General features: G+C 31.9%; 1 long non-coding RNA gene across 1 annotated transcript; it reads right to left on the minus strand.

Annotated features, from left to right (window-relative positions):
* Nucleotides 1–5,646: 5,646 nt before the first annotated feature.
* Nucleotides 5,647–8,241, minus strand: LOC139486243 (uncharacterized). Its single transcript, XR_011655527.1, has 2 exons — nt 6,837–8,241; nt 5,647–6,155 (listed from the first exon to the last, which is right to left on the minus strand). It is a non-coding gene; the product is annotated as an uncharacterized lncRNA (long non-coding RNA).
* Between the last annotated feature and the right edge of the window lie 8,617 nt (nt 8,242–16,858).

Below are 16,858 nucleotides of genomic sequence, written 5' to 3' on the forward strand. Positions count from 1 at the left end.
CATGTTACAATTACAATCAAATTTCAATACACAATTGACGTAGGTGGTGAACCACAAACAATTTTATACAATACGTACACTTAACCTAATTAGATGCACTGGCATTTGTCGAGTGGATGCCCCCTTTTTATTTTTGTTTATATTTTATATGAAAATTTATCATTTTTCATATTTCAACTTAGATTAATCTGTTTAAAGTTTTCTGTTCAACGCGATCGAACAATATAAGTAGAAAAAAATCCCCTCTATTTTTATTTCAATATTTGTGGAAAATAACAACTTAAGAATATATTAAAGCGATTTGTTTTAACTTACAATGTTACATGTAGATTCCCTTAATGGCAATGCATTTACCTAGCTCGAACAAATTGAATATTCAAAAACATATAAAAAATAAGTTAAAAATTATTAAAGTATATATATAATATTAACACCAAAAAAGGGAGGTTCTATTCCACTAACGCATGAGAGTATAGATGTGGTACAGTGGCTTATGAGACAAGCTTATAAACATATTATATCTGCTCAAGTTTAAAGTTAAAAAAATGCAAGGACAGTACATGCAAATATAAACTACCTTTAGTACTGGCGATAATGGATATATATTCACGAAACACGGAGAATAACGAACATTTTCACGGCTGCACGTGAAATAAAAGGGCAACACGTTGCACGAAAATAACCCTTTACCACACTTTTAAATACTGCTAAGACCTATATTAATGGACTTCTGATGCAGTACTACTTATGATAAATTATGTAACGGTTCTGTTGGAATGGACTTACAATAAGTTGATATTTTGTTGGTAATCTTTCCAGTTTATATTTCTAAAATATGTTATACTTAATTTCTTATTTACAAAATTAATGTTTCTTATGATTTAAGAGAAAATGTTATTTTCAATACCATGACATAGTTTCGAAGTTCAAAATCTCCGGACTTATATATATATTCATAACCATGCACTTTTACATTTATTCTGTATATATGTATCATTAATGTTTCTCTTGATACGGATACTGAGTTATACCTTTTCATTTTTTTCTCGTTTTTTTTTCTTTCTAGTCTGTTGTAAAAAAAAACCGGATCATTTGCTTCAAATTCTACATTGAATTTGGTTTATTAAGGGTTCATGTGTCAAATTTACAAATGCTCACAGTATTTTATTTCTCACTCAAATAATTCTGGCAGTGATTTAAAAACTGAATTACTGTTCATTTTAAAGAATACTTATATACATGTACATGTATCTAAGTTAGAAACGACATTTTATGGTAGTCTTGCAAGGACAATTTGTCTCAAGCATATATTACTTAATGCAGATGTATAGGTTTATACATCTATGTGCTTACAGGATCCCCCTGACGAAGGTCGATTAAGTCAGAATGGTTAAAACTCATTACATATGTACAGTACATACACTTATAAAATATATATCCATGAATGCTTTAAAATAATAATATAGAGCAATTTATTCGCTAAAATCGCCACTAGGGTGAAGATAACTTAAAATTCATTTACAAAAAAATCCGTAAAGTTCAGTAAAAATTCAATAACAGTTCAGTAAAAAAAATGGTAAAAATTTCAGTAAAAATAACGTTTTTATAATTAAAAAGAACTTTGTAAGTAAAGATTTACAAGGGGAAAATACAAAAAAAGGTATATTTTTGTGCAGTTCTTAATATTTCACAATTGTGAATCAACTGCTTAGATCTGGGAAAAGTTCATAAATATATATATATATATATATACAATGTATTAATTTCTCTGATTTATTCGAATGCTTCTAAGAAATCTTGATTGTATTAATAATTGGTACATAATTTAAAGCACCTACCTTCAGGCTTGACTTCTTTCTGTAATCTTCTAAAATTGTTGAAACGGAAAATTCGTCTTGATAATAATTTATAATGATTTCTGCTTTGTATATGGTCAACTAATTTTGCATCATATAAGTTCGATATATACTTACACCAGTATATATACAAAATGTAAGTGGTAGGTGCATCGATTGGTCAATTCACATTCACCAATAAAACTAAGGAATATTTAAAGTTTGAAGCCATACAAACTCTGTTTATTGCAAATGACCGTGTCAAGTTTAAATTTCTAATTTTTGCACCTGTGTCTCACCTTTGTGTAATGTCACCATCTCAATTAAGGCGCCGCCTCGTCTGTTAACATTTCGGTATGTTTTATGTTCATACGCAAACACATGGAAATTATACGTTTACTATGGACGCCAATATACAAGAAGGTGTAAAAAATGAAATAAATCAATGTTGATAAATAATAAAGGAGGAGAGAATGATTAATGCATCTTTTAATTTTTCTTCTGCATGATTTTAAATGCAATGTGTAACCATATTTCCTATTTATAAATGAATCTAAAAAACGCAAAAAAAAAAATTGCTGATGAAAAAAATACATTTTGAATTAAAACAGAGTAAATAAACAACATTAATGAACACATGCATAGCAAAGATGAAATAAATAAATTTTGAATAATACGAATTATGATAACGGGATAGTTTGGAATATTTGAAGCTCTGATAATGTTGTAGTAAATGGTTTAATCTACATCGGAAAAATTAGTTGTTATAAGTAACCATTGAATAATTATATTAACTTATAATACTTCCAACATATAACTTGAGAAAAAAAGAGGAAGAAATTATGTTGCTACATGTACATGCATGTATTGAAGGGAAAGTTACGAAAAACACTTCAACTATTTATTTTTTTCATTTAAGGATTGTAACGTGGTAAAAATTTGGAATATAGGTCTCCGGTGTTAGTATCAATTGATTTCTTTAATGTATCAAATAGAATTTAATAGGAATGGAAATGGTAAATTGATGTAACTTTGAGACAACCCGACCAAAGAGCTTAAAACAGTTAAACACTTCCATATATATAACAGAGTACTGAAAGGTTTAGATTTTAGACAAAGTAAACGACTTATTTGAGTGGTACGGGCTTTGCTCATTGATGAAGGCAAATATAATGCTGACTTTAAAAAAACTATATATACTATGAATCGAGTTAGTTTAGATTTATGCATAGGCGGATCCAAGGGGGGGGGGGGGGTTCCCCCTTTTTTCGTGGGAAAAATTTGGTTGATTATATAGGGAATCATTGAAGCATGACTGGAGAGGGCCCCCTTAGGAAAAGTTCTGGATCCATCACTGTTATACATTAGCATAAAGTAAGAAACCAGTGGCGGATCCAGAAATTTTCATACAAGGGGACCCACTGACTGATTTAAGAGGGGGCCCCACTTCAGTGATTCCCTCTATAAGCAACCCCCCTTAACCCGCCTCTGTAAACGGACTTCATGTTGCAACCGCTGTACATGTATATGTTGCCCGAATAATATTCATGACTTGTCTTTTAGCGGCTATACATTTCTTTCAAAATTACTTTTCTATTAGGCTTTTGACTTGAGAACCGCCCGCGTACACATATTTTATTGCAGTATTATAGGTTAATGTCAGAAAACTATAAACATTTTTGTATGAGGCTAAGAAACTGGGGAAGGGCGAGTTTCTATCGAGTCGACCTTCAACAGTTTTAAGCCGAATACAAAAATGTTTACATTTTTCTGACATTGACATAATTTTAAAATATATTTCTAGCCATTTTTTTTGGGGGGGGGGGGGGGGGGGGGCTCGGAGGTAACCCTTCATTGACCTAATGTTGATTATTTCTAGCCGATAAATTTGGTTGAGTTGTTTGCAGTTTCATTTTTTTATTAAGATTTTGTTCAACACATATTTAACTTTGTCAATTGTCAATATTTATATCATTACTACATGTACTAATACATGTTACCAAGGAATAGTATATATATTAAATATACAATTCCTTCATGTCACGCTCGTCCTGTAGATCATTTATTCATCTATCCTATAAGATAAGATAAGAAAAAAATATCTTGATTCTGCATAAGTACAAATAAGCAACACACGCTCTAAGGAGCTTTTGATCGAATCCTATCTTTTATGATCTCCTATGGTTGGCTACAAATTGTAACTAACAATTTGGAATTTTATATATGTGATATCAGTAAAGTTTCGGATACAATATTACGGAGGGGCAGTACTTTCTATTCAAATGATTTTTTTTTACACTCAATGCCACCAGAACTTCTGTTAAAAATGACGCAAAATCATGCATTTTGAGCGTTTCCTGGAGTCTTTCATGGCGTACTCTGAAACCGAATTAATTTTTGGCTATTTTTTCTGACAATATCTGGTCCCAGAGCAAACTCTAGATTCAATATCATTTAAAGACTTTTCGTTTTTATGGACAATATCAAAAGGCCGATGACATCATGTGTAGGATAACATCGTAATTCTCAAAATCATTAATACCGGATCTGTCTGAGCTTGTCTTGTATTGTGTTTACACTTTGGTGTTTCTTTTTACGACTGAATTTGAATATTTAACAGTGTGCAATATTATTATCCAAGTTTTTATTATCTGTATATAGGGAACCGGAATTAAAAACCCTGACCATAAAAATTTGTATTTTTCTATGTATTGACATTGCTTTCGATTAAATCCCGTGCAATTAAGTTTACTTCATACTCCTTTATGTTCTATTATAAAGAGTCTGAACACGACTTAATGCAAGTTTAGTCATTGTAAAAGGTCACATTGCAATAGGCTGTTTCTTTTTCCAAATAATTTGATACAGAGAGATTGTTGGTCTCACTTTAACTGATTTATTAATCCATGTCAGCCGTCTAGTAAAACTGTTTTATCTACAAAAAAGTTTTATATTCTTTAATATAAAGTTCAATTCTCCATGTCAGAAGACAAGACCATTTTTTTCTGTGTCCAGTTACATCGGATCTTACAATATTTTCTCGTACAATGTCTTCATCGGAGGGCATGCAAATATCGCCTTCAATTATTCTAATTCCGCTACATTATGGATATATGACAATGTGCTTGTCCAAAGTCATGAGCCTAAAATGCAGTGGTTGTCGTTTGTTTTTGTGTTAATTATTTGTGTTTCATTCATTTTTTTGTACATAAATAAGGCCGTTAGCTTTCTCGTTTGAATTATTTCGCATTGTCATGTCGGGGCTTTTCATAGCTGACTATGCGGTATGGACTTTACTCATCATTGTTGAAGGCCATACTTTGACCTATAGATGTTAATTTCTTTGTCATTTTGATTCCTTGTCTCGTTGACAATCATACCATATCTTCTTTTTTTTAATGTAGTATTTTTAATTAGACAGAAGGTATAAGAAAACAAGAAGTTTAAAACATAATTACTAGGTTTATAAATGAAAATCAAATAAAGTCCGACAAAACAACCTCAGGTACAGATAAGACACATAACTACAAACAATAGACCATCAATATATACTGAAAACTTAAAGTATTTAACTGTTTAAGAACATGGGCCACCAAAAACATGCAGGGAGACATCAGAAAGCAAAGAGAATCACCATGAAAAAATAGATACGTAGACAAGATTTTGATTAAACTTTGTTTTTAAATTTCCGACATGAGGCACATAAAAACCTTTATTTTTTTTAATTTGACATCATAACAAAATGTGATTTTTAACTGTTTAATCTGTCCTCAGAACTTATATCTAATTCTAAACAAAATCAAATAAATAAGAAGCATTTTTTTTAATATTTATTCTGACATGTCTAAAGATGCTGCTTTCTTGATGAACATTTAAGATCATCGGATTCATTTAAAGTCAATCTCAGTTTTGATGATGGTGTTCCTTCGACTACTAATATAAACATCTGCAGTGTGTACATGTTGACACACTAACCATTGAACTGTCAACAGAGATGCTGCTGCCATTACTGTCCAACTACATCTTATATTTCCAGTGTTAAAGTGGTTCTTTTTTAAGAAGTACTAATGATCCTTTTTTTTTTTATCAAATGCATGATTTCTAAGGTTCTGGTTCATGTTTTTAACAAATAATAAATCCATTTTTTATGTAGATTGAGTAGAATGTAGCAGATCAAATATCTGTTGATCTGCAAAGTCTACTGTCATGACTGTTGAATTCATCAAGTGTATCCAGTATCCAGTCATAACATATGTCAGAATTGAGGTTTCTCCACATCATTTACAAAATTATTACCATTCCTGATTGACTATCTGCAATCTGCAAAATACATTTTAAGATATATATCATTTCAAAAACAAAACCAGTATTGCATACAGCATATATACAGTATGTTTTAATAATGTTTAAATGTGTGCCTTATGTCTGTATGTGCCTGTCCCTAGTCAGGAGCCTGTAATTCAGTGGTTGTCCTTTGTTGCTGAACATATACATGTAATATACATGTATATGTGTTACATATATTTGTTTTACCTTTAATTTTTTTAACATAAATTAGGCTGTTAGTTTTCTTGTTTGAATTGTTTTACATTTGTCATGTTTGTTATTTCAGGGCTTTTTATGCTTGATGTTGAAGGCTGTACAGTGACACATAGTTGTTAATTTCTGTGTCATTTTGTCTCTTGCAAAGAGTTGTCTCAATGGCAATCACACCACATTTTTTTTATATAAACAATACATTGTACATGTACAGTATATATGTAAAATTCATTTTTGGTACACTAAAATTTCCCCAGAAAAATACTTTACCCATAGGCGTTTAAATAGTGTCTGAAACAATGAATTGTTCACTAAGTCCTGTACATAAAAAGTCTACATTTGTGTCTTGAATCATGGTAATGGAGGTTGTCATTAATATTCATTTCCAATTTCTGTGATTCATATTGATATCACATATTATTTTATATAATAGAAAATATGAATTCTTTTTATGATAATTACCTTAGTCCTAAAATTAAGCATGAACGTAAACATGTATATCATTTTTCACATGCTCAATCTGTCCCCTGTTTCATAGTACTGTACTTTATAGTCCTTTTCCTCTGAATAACTGCATCATTGTGCATCATACATGTTGTAAGGTGTAATTTTCAAGGAGATAATTTGCTTGGATGCGATGACAGCAACATTGTCCAACATATATATAAAAGGCATGTTCCAGCAAATTTGATATTTTGGTCCAATAATATACATATATGCATGATATGGGTACCATGCAGAATCCATAAACATATTTTTTTTAAATGTTATACAGTCTTTGACATGTTTGATGTGAAGTTGATTGGTAGAAAACATCACAACTGACACTAACGTTATTGAATGTTAGCAAAAAAGCCAATGGTGTATTCATTATAACGTCAAGTTCAAACATGTTAAAGTGTGATTTCGACCACTGCGGCGAAACAGTCGCCTCAAAATTGTTTGATTTTTACTTTTTGGAAGTAGCCTTAGAAACAATGTAAACAAGTGGTTTCTTCTCAATTTCAAGTGGAAATGATTTATTAATTTTCAGTCAGCAGCAACCAAAAGATGATAAGGTTCTGATTTGGAGGGGAACACAAACTGTTCAGGGACTTGTAGTGTCAAAATATAGATAGAATACAAAGAAATTCAGTCCTGTTCTCTCATTTCACTGCTTCTAAGTTCAATTTGACATCATCCATAACTTCTATTTCCATAACTAGAAGAAGTTTATTCAATCTCTGGACTAATATATCATATAATTCAAATAACAACAACGTCGTCAGACATGTGATCATGAAAATCATCGCATAGCTGAAGACTAAACATTCTAAAGGAACTTTTTGTAAATTAGAATTCGTTAATAATTTGTGATTATCAAATGAACCCTTCATAATGCCATCTTCTCTGCTATTTATATTACAAATTGTCCTCGTATAAAAGATACAGGTACTGAATATTATCGGAACAAAAATAATATTCTGCTGCCTCCACGACATTTCACTCGTTTTGGGAAGGGGAAACAACTGATATCAACACAGAAAAAGAACGTGCTAAATTACGGATTTATCAAAGTCTGAAACTATGTATTTAAATAAAAACTGATTTATAATTTTGTACATTAAAATTTACAATATTGTGATCAAAATTCGTTTTATAAAATGATAAAATAATTTTGTATACGCTGAAATTAAATTGCACTATGGGTAATTTCGGAGGGTGTAGATAGAATGGTGTATGGTGTATGGTGTAATGTGTATGGTGCATGGTGCAATGGTGTAACGTGTATGGTGTAATGGCACATGGTGTATGGTGTAAAGGTGTATGGTGTATGGTGTAATGGTGTATGGTGTTAGTGGGAAGTTTACACCATCCAAGGACTGTATAGCCGATAATCGATGGACAATTTAAGACATTAAAATTCCATAAGTATCTAGATGATTTAAATTTATTTATTTTTTTTTTTTTTTTTTTTTTTTTAAATGATTTAAATTTCTAAAATTGTCCTGTCATGCCTGTCCACCGCTTCACTATTATTTCAAGATGAATGGGATAAATGCATCCAACATAACCCCAAACTGTGAAACTTTTAGACATAAAAAACTTAAGACCTAACAACACGACCTCAACCAAAGCCGGTTCTCAGATAGTTTATTAATATATAAGTCGTATAGCTTTGCAACAACTCAATTTTTCTGTTTGAACTTGACTTGGACTTAAAAGAGGGACGAAAGACACCAGATGGCTTCAAATGAAAATGACAAACAGACAAACAATACTACACATGACACAACATAATAAAACTAAAGAAAAAGCAAGACGAACCCCACCAAAGAATAGGGGTGATCTCAGGTGTTCCTGAAGGGTAAGTAGATCCTGTTCCACATGTGGCACCCGCCGTGTTTTTGTTTAATTTGCAAAAAAACAAAATATTTCTGAAGACGAATAGTGTTTATTCATTTATCATCACAAAACAAAACATGAACAATCTCACAATGCTTACGATAAGACAAAATATACACATTATAGACAGCAAACGAAACATAATCAATATAAAGGAAGAAATATGACAACAAACACAACATCAAAACCCAACATATTAATTTGAGGTGGAAAAGTACCGTGCCACGTCTTAAAGCAAAAGTCACAGAACAGCATGGACAATATTCAGACTTCACGATCATCCAATATTTCATTTATATGTTAAGATCATTTTTATAGGAAACCTTTTCCCATATAAAAAAAAATAGAGCTTGTTGAGTCATTGTAGTGTGGTTAGTATATAGTTATTTGATTCCTTACTATTAATTAAAAAGTTGTCATGCATTGTGTCGCTTCTCTTTCTCCCTCTGTGTCATAAAGGTAACATGCGAAGACGCATTTGTCATTATCGCTTATGATTATTTCCTTTTGGTTATTTTGGAAAGACAATGATAAAAAAGGGCGTCCGTAATTGTTCCCGTTATCGGACGGACTATTAAGTCATAAACATGACTCCCATTCGAAACTGTTTGAACATACACTTAATTTTGGTAGATTTTACCAAACCTCTTAACTCAATTACACACAGTGTTTGAGTATCTGACCTACATCAACCGGTATATTACATTGCTGTGGACCCTGTGAACCATAGAAATCCGATTTTCGGGGACACCGAAATCGATATATAATCATGTTTTATTTAAGAAATAATTCTTGCAAGTCATAGATATGTTACAAAAATAATCATAAGGACTGGGTTATCTTTGAAATTTATTCAAAGCGTTAGCAACAGATACAATTGACGAATATAGCTACCCATGCCATGTGCAAATTAAAAAAAAAATATATCGAATTCACGTTCAATAATTTGAACTGGTGTAAAAAAAATACTTCTGGTATCACTTCCTGTTTGAGATACTTTTGACACCCATCTTGAAATCCCATGTCATAATTTTATTTTACGAAAAATCATCCTACAACAGTGAACATATTTCAACTATGCTCCAAATGTCCCCGATTTCGTGGGTAATATCGGATTTATTTTTAAACAAGAACAAAGGCTGAACTGACATAGACTATTAGGTGTAATACCACCATTGATTTACAACTATGAGTCTTTGTTTAATTTGCACTTTTAAAAAAAATGTGTAGAGTTTATTTTTTTTTCAAATAAACAAATATTTGGCATGAGTTAAGGTTCATCCTGACCAGTAATATAGAAAAAAAATCACATAAAACATCATTGCATATAAGATAATAACCATCGCTAGAAGTTAACCAATCAAATATCTCCCCTTATCTTATCTGTGTAAAAGGTTAAGTCCCCATGTAACCTCAAGATTACAAAATATTCTATTGAAATCCCAAATTTAAAAATTATGGTGCATCGAAATACCCAAGACATATGTTTGTGACACAGAATATTTTACTGCAATAAAATGTAGGATCAATTACTTACAGCTGTCAAATTCAGGGAAATATTGTTTCGACCCATTTTCGTATACAATCATGTGACGTACCATGATTTGGTGGTATGATAACTCAAGGTTTGTTTTTGGCGAATCGGATAAAGCAGTGGTACATATTTCATTCCATTATTTTCGAAACAGTACCAAATGATTCTTTTGTCATTTATTAGAATCAAATTCAAAGAATAAAACTATCAATCTATGATATTTAACTCAAACGTAGTATATTTTAATATGCTACGTTTGAGTTTTTATTTTTAGTTCTGTTTTTTCGCACACTTGACAGTCGGTTGAACACGCCTATTGAACTAACAGTATAATAAAAAAAACACTGATTCCAGGGAAAATTCCAAATGGACAGTCCCTGCACAAATGGCCAATTCAAATGTCCAAATTCATCAAACTAAAAGATAACAATGTTATATTTCGGACTTGGTACATCCATGCTTAATAGAACCTGGTTGTATACCTAGTTGAACCTCTCAATTGAATAACAGTCACATGGAATTCCACATGTTCCAGAACAAAACCAAATTTTTGATCATTTGTAAACACAAACAAACTGACTGTGCACCACTTATTGAGGACCAATTTTTGTATTGCTATGAGTTAAAGAGTATGACAAAAATCAGCAAAGATCCATCGAAACAACATCTGATAAACAAATTTAATAATACTTTAAGATATTTGGATGATACTTTGGCTCTCAAAAATGACGACTTCAGTATCTGTACCAAAGACATTATCCTGTTGAACCTACTTTACTTTAGATAAAGCTAATACTTACAATGACCACTGCCCTTTCCTCGATCTTGATATCTATATCATTCAAGAAAAGCTGAATACTTAACTTTATGACAAAAGAGATGAATTTTCATTTTCAATATTGTCAATTATCTACTTTTAAAAGGTGACGTTCCCTTGTCACCATCTTACAGTTTTTATATATCTAAATTTTTACGATTTGCTCGTGTATGCATCAATGTTTTAGATTTTAACGAGAGAAATTTATGTATTTCTCACAAATTATTACACCAGGGTTTCCGATATCACAAACTAGTCAAAACATTTACAAAATTTTATCATCAGGACAAGGTCATCATTCGTAAATATAGCTGGAAAAAGAGGGACGAAAGATACAAAAAAAAATAAACTGACAACGCCATGACTAAGACTGAAAAAAGACAAACAGACAAACCATAGTACACAGGACATAACATAGAAAACTAAAGAATAAACAACACGAACCCCACCAAAAACTAGGGGTGATCTCAGGTGATCTGAAAGGGTAAGCAGATCCTGCTCCACATGTGACAACCGTCGTGTTGCTTATGTGATAACAAATCCGGTAAATAGTCTCATCCGGTAGGTCACAGGGGAGGGGATTGTAGTTACGACGTAAGGAACATATCCGATATCATTTGTGAAACGGTTATTCCATAACGGTCAACAAACTCGTGATGGCGTCCGTAAAATTTATGACGACTTATTATATGTTCAGGTATTTCATTTATTTTGTATAAATATTCTTTATAAAGCACAAAAAGGTCAGTATATACCTCAGAGGTTAACAAAACCTTTAAATAGACGAATTAAGAAGGGATAACTTCCGATACTGTTGCCAGGTCAATAAAGATTGTATATTATGGCGTTAATATTGATTCACTTATAGAGTCTGCATCGGAACTTGTCAAGATCATCGAATCAAAAATGACAACACCGAGGCAAAACATAAGCACAATTTGGAGTTTAGTATGGCGTTCATTATCACTGAACTAGTATATATATTGTTTAGGGGTCAGCTGAAGGACGCCTCCGGATGCGAGATTTTCTCGCTGCATTGAAGACCCTTGGTGACCCTCTGTTGTTGTCTGTTCTATGGTCGGGTTGTTGACTCTTTGACATTTTCCCCATTTCCATTCACAATTTGACAATGAGGTTTCTTTTTTAAATTCTATTGTTTTTTTTAATTTTATTTTAGTTCATTTAAATGTTTAAGAATTTAGTATGACGTTATTTGTTACGGACTTAGAACGAGTGTTTGGTTAGGATACAGCAGAAGTATTTGTGGCTTTCGGCTGTTTAATGCGCTTTGGTGAGGTTGTTGTCTTTTTGACAAATTAAAAAAGCCCAATTCTTAATTTTGCTTTTATCGAAGTGTAAAAGAGGGACAAAAGATACCAAAGGGACAGTCAAACTCATAAATCTAAAACAAACTGACAACGCCATGGCTAAAAATAAAAAAATGAAACAGAAAAACAATAGTACACATGACACAACATAGAAAACTAAAGAATAAACAACACGAACCCCACCAAAAACTAGGGGTGATCTCAGGTGCTCCGGAAGGGTAAGCAGATCCTGCTCCACATGCGGCACCCGTCGTGTTGCTTATGTGATTACAAATCCGGTAAATAGTCTAATTCGGTAGGTCACATTCAGGAAAAGGAAGGGGATTGTAGTTACGACGTAAGGAACATATCCGATATCATTTGTGATACAGTTATTCCATAACGGTCAACCAACTCGTGATGGAGTCCGTAAAATTTACAAAGGGATGATTTCAACTTCACCATTTGGAACTCTTGGTTTAATAGCTTCCTTGTGAGCAGCAACCCTCTATCAATTGTGTATAAAAAACCTTCAAAAACTGAAGATAATTGGTAGTTTAGTTTTATCGTCTTTATTTGTGGATATATTCCGTGTTTATCATGTTTATGTCATTTAAATCATTAAATCTGGCAACATAAAGTTTATTATATCAAATAAAGCCAATTATACTTAATAGTGTATTCAGTATTTTAAGTCAAATATAAATAAATATACATTATATATCTTAAGTACAATGATATTTAAACACATCAATGCTTAAACTAAAATTAAAAACGTATCTTTCATCTCTTAATTGGAGGTAGACAGGTAAAGATATTGAATTAATTATCCGATCTTCGTTTGATTATTAATAATGAAATACTCTGATGATATTAGTAGAATCATTTAGAATCAGTAATTGACGTATTAAGTGGCATAAGGAATATATTATTATAATGGTTTATATTAGATACAGCCACGACATATCCAGGCTTATGGAGCTAGAACGTCATTGTGAGAAAAAAAAAACGCCGTTAACTATATGTGACTAGCCCTTTCCAGGACTTAGGAGGGTACATTGTCTAGAATTTGATTTTTGTATATTCATCTAGAATATTCCGAAACAAAACTCTCTGGCATGTTATTATGACATATTTGTTGTAATAGCAATGAAACGAGTCATTTCGAATACCGGTATGAAAATGAGACTGTTCTATGACGACTTTTATTTATTGAAGGCACTAATTGATAAAATACAAAATTATTGTATTTATTGGCTTTTAGTGATGTTCAATAGCGTATTTGAATAAACTTTCAAAGACTTAAGTTTACTGCAATGCAAACAATTCTTATCTCTTCTTTAGAACATGTAATTTAAACTTGTTGAAATGAAGTTAGTTTAAAATTTGTCAAAGTAAGCTTTAAGAATTCCTCTTCAAACGATAAAGTAAAACTTCTGCAAAACTTCTATATGATGTATAGTTCGGCGTCCGCAAAAAAAGAAGCCGAGGAAAGTGTTTATCTCTTCTTCACAAATGTGTATTTCATTAAATCTCGATATTTATCATGTCTATAATTATTTTAACAATGACGTTCCATAAGATACATATTAAACATTATAAACCTTCTTAACCATTGACGTTCTACTGTAAGTATCAACACTTTAATACAACTTTTATTCTAACTTATATTTTAAGGAATGTTTTTAAACATTCAGCAGAAACACAAAGTATTTGATTTAAGACATAGTAAAACTCAGTGTTTTCCATTCGGCATTTGAGACCACCTTCTTTTGAAAGCCGACCACCTTTCGATTTTAGGAGGTGGTCGGTTTTTTTTCTTCAAATTAAGTATTTTTTCGGTCCCGTACCGTTAAAATTTGAATATTAATCGCGCCTCGCTGATTTGTGTTCATTGACAAAGATGGCGTCCAATTGTCAAATTTAAAATTTTTTATTTATCAATCGAAACGGTCGAAAACATTAATTGTGTGAGACACTCAGAAAATATAAATACGTTAATATATTACTTCTTTTCTGTTTCCTCGTATATATTAGATAAATACCTTTTGTATTCCAAGACAGGAAAGTCTTTTCCAGACTATACTTTTAAAGACAACACAATGAGCTAAAAGGTAACTGTAAGTAGTCCTTAAAACATATAAAATGGCCCAAGCTCCGGCATTGACTTGTGACATCTGTATTGGCGGACCAGGTAAACATTACTGGAAGCAGTGCGATCTGTTATTTTGCGGCAGTTGTTAAGTATCTCATTTACGCACAAAGTCTTGTCAAAACCACTCTTTTGTAGGCGGACGAGATATCAACCAGAAAAGAAACTTCTTTGTACGGAACACAAGGAATGTTTCTTATTCTACTGTCAGGATTGTGATACTCCTGTCTGTAAAGTTTGTTCCGTCGAGAAACACAGTCGCCATTTGATGACAGACCTTACTAAAACAACTGTAAAACGAAGATCTGAACTTGCGAAGGATATTGAATTGAAGATAACAACATCGAGACAAAACGTAAACACAATTGAAAATTACACAAAAGCTTACCGTGAGGAAGTCAAAGCAGTCATCAAGACCATTACTGAAGAGGGCAATTACTGGAAGAAATTAATTGATAGTTTGGTAGAGCTGGTACAGGACGAGGAACAGAAAGCATTACACAATATGTCTGCACTAACCAAAGTTTATCGTGGAGTTTTCGAAAACTGCCAGCAATGGCAAAAGAACATAAAAGAATTGGAAACAGTAGCAGATGTACTATTGCTACAAAAGCTGAGGAAACTTAAAGTCGATGTGGACAACATAGATCTAAAACAAGTTCAGGAAAGATCTTTGGTGTCATACAGAAACAAAAAGCATTCACACACAGAAATAGACAGCCTATTCGGAGAGTTGCAGTTTCGGTAAGTCATCAATTTTGAGAAAAATAATAACTATGGTTTTAAAAATCAGTATGACAAATGTTTTCTTAAATACATAACGTCCCTCTGCTTTGAAATTGTGACAACAGATAGGGGATATTTAAACGCATAAGTAAAAAATAAATCGACAACACCATGGCAAACAAATAAATAAAACCATCAAAAACAAACAACAGTACACAAAGCAAAAACAATGATACACTAGCGTACACCCGTTGATATCAAATGCAGACAGAGCACGTTTTAAAATGGATGTTAGAAAACAGTGGTTTATTTTCTTGATTAATACTATTGTTATTAGGAAAGAAAAGATTGATTGCAATTATTCAAAACGACTAGTTTCGTACACTTATTTTGATAAAAAAAATGTTTTTTGTTTTTTTATTGGCTGAACAGTAGTTTATTTAAAATGTACATTACTTATATGATAAGTGATGGTTAAGAGCGGTAGCCTTCAAAACAGCAAAATTTGAAAACTAACAGTTTGATAGAGTGACATAATTAAAGCATATGGCATTGCAGCTATATATTCTAATGTTTATCAAATTTGTATATAAAGAACAGTAAGGTCCTGTCGCCTTTATTCAATTCTAAATTTCTCTAGCAGCAACATGTAATATCTCAAATATAACTGTCATATTGCTGAATAAGAACATACATTTTTCTATGCAGAACAGTAGGCATTAACTTTTTTCTTTCAATCGATTTATGACTCTCGAACAGCGGTATACTACTGTTGCCTTTATTTATAACTAGCGCATCCTTTCAGTTGCATATCAGTTACATGCAATTCCGTTTACAGAAACAAAGTGTGAACAAAACAACTCTATAGAACTCACAACGAGGTCAGAAAACTGGGCCACCTATGACAAGCAATTTAGGCTCAAAGTAGAAAAGAATCAAAAATGTATCTCGGAGAAATATACACGGTGAATATTGGCTATTACACATTACATCTCCCACAGTAAAAAAGAGTGTGTCAGTGCAATCACAATCACAGGGTTATAGAACAAATACACAACATCCGCTAATCTAATGATTATAAATTCCTAACTGTCAGTATTAATCATAAGCCAATTAAACTATAAAAGTGTTAATGTATAATGTAAACATAACAATCTTTCCCCCTTTTTTATTTAGATGATCAAGATAAACGAGATTAATCTTTAGTGAATGAAAATAATAAATTCAATTTGCACTCAACTAAACTAAACAGCTCCAAGCTTTACTGTCTATGTATTAAATGTTCAATTATGATATCCTAAACCTACAGTTATATCACTACACTAATTTAATCACAAATATCTACAGTCATACGTTTGCAATAAGTCTCTCTGGTTCTTTTCTTACTCTTACAAAAACTTTGTAATAGAAAATGGGGGAAAAGCTATATTACATAAGAACATTAGGGCAAGTGAAGTGTTTATATAAAGAACAGATGAAACTCATTTGTCACAAACTGGAAATCAGGTTTTCTTAAATAATATACAGGGGGGTGAGTCTTTCCTACGTACAACAAAATCAACT

The sequence above is a fragment of the Mytilus edulis genome, chromosome 8 (genome assembly GCF_963676685.1).
Source record: "Mytilus edulis chromosome 8, xbMytEdul2.2, whole genome shotgun sequence".
Taxonomy (NCBI): domain Eukaryota; kingdom Metazoa; phylum Mollusca; class Bivalvia; order Mytilida; family Mytilidae; genus Mytilus; species Mytilus edulis.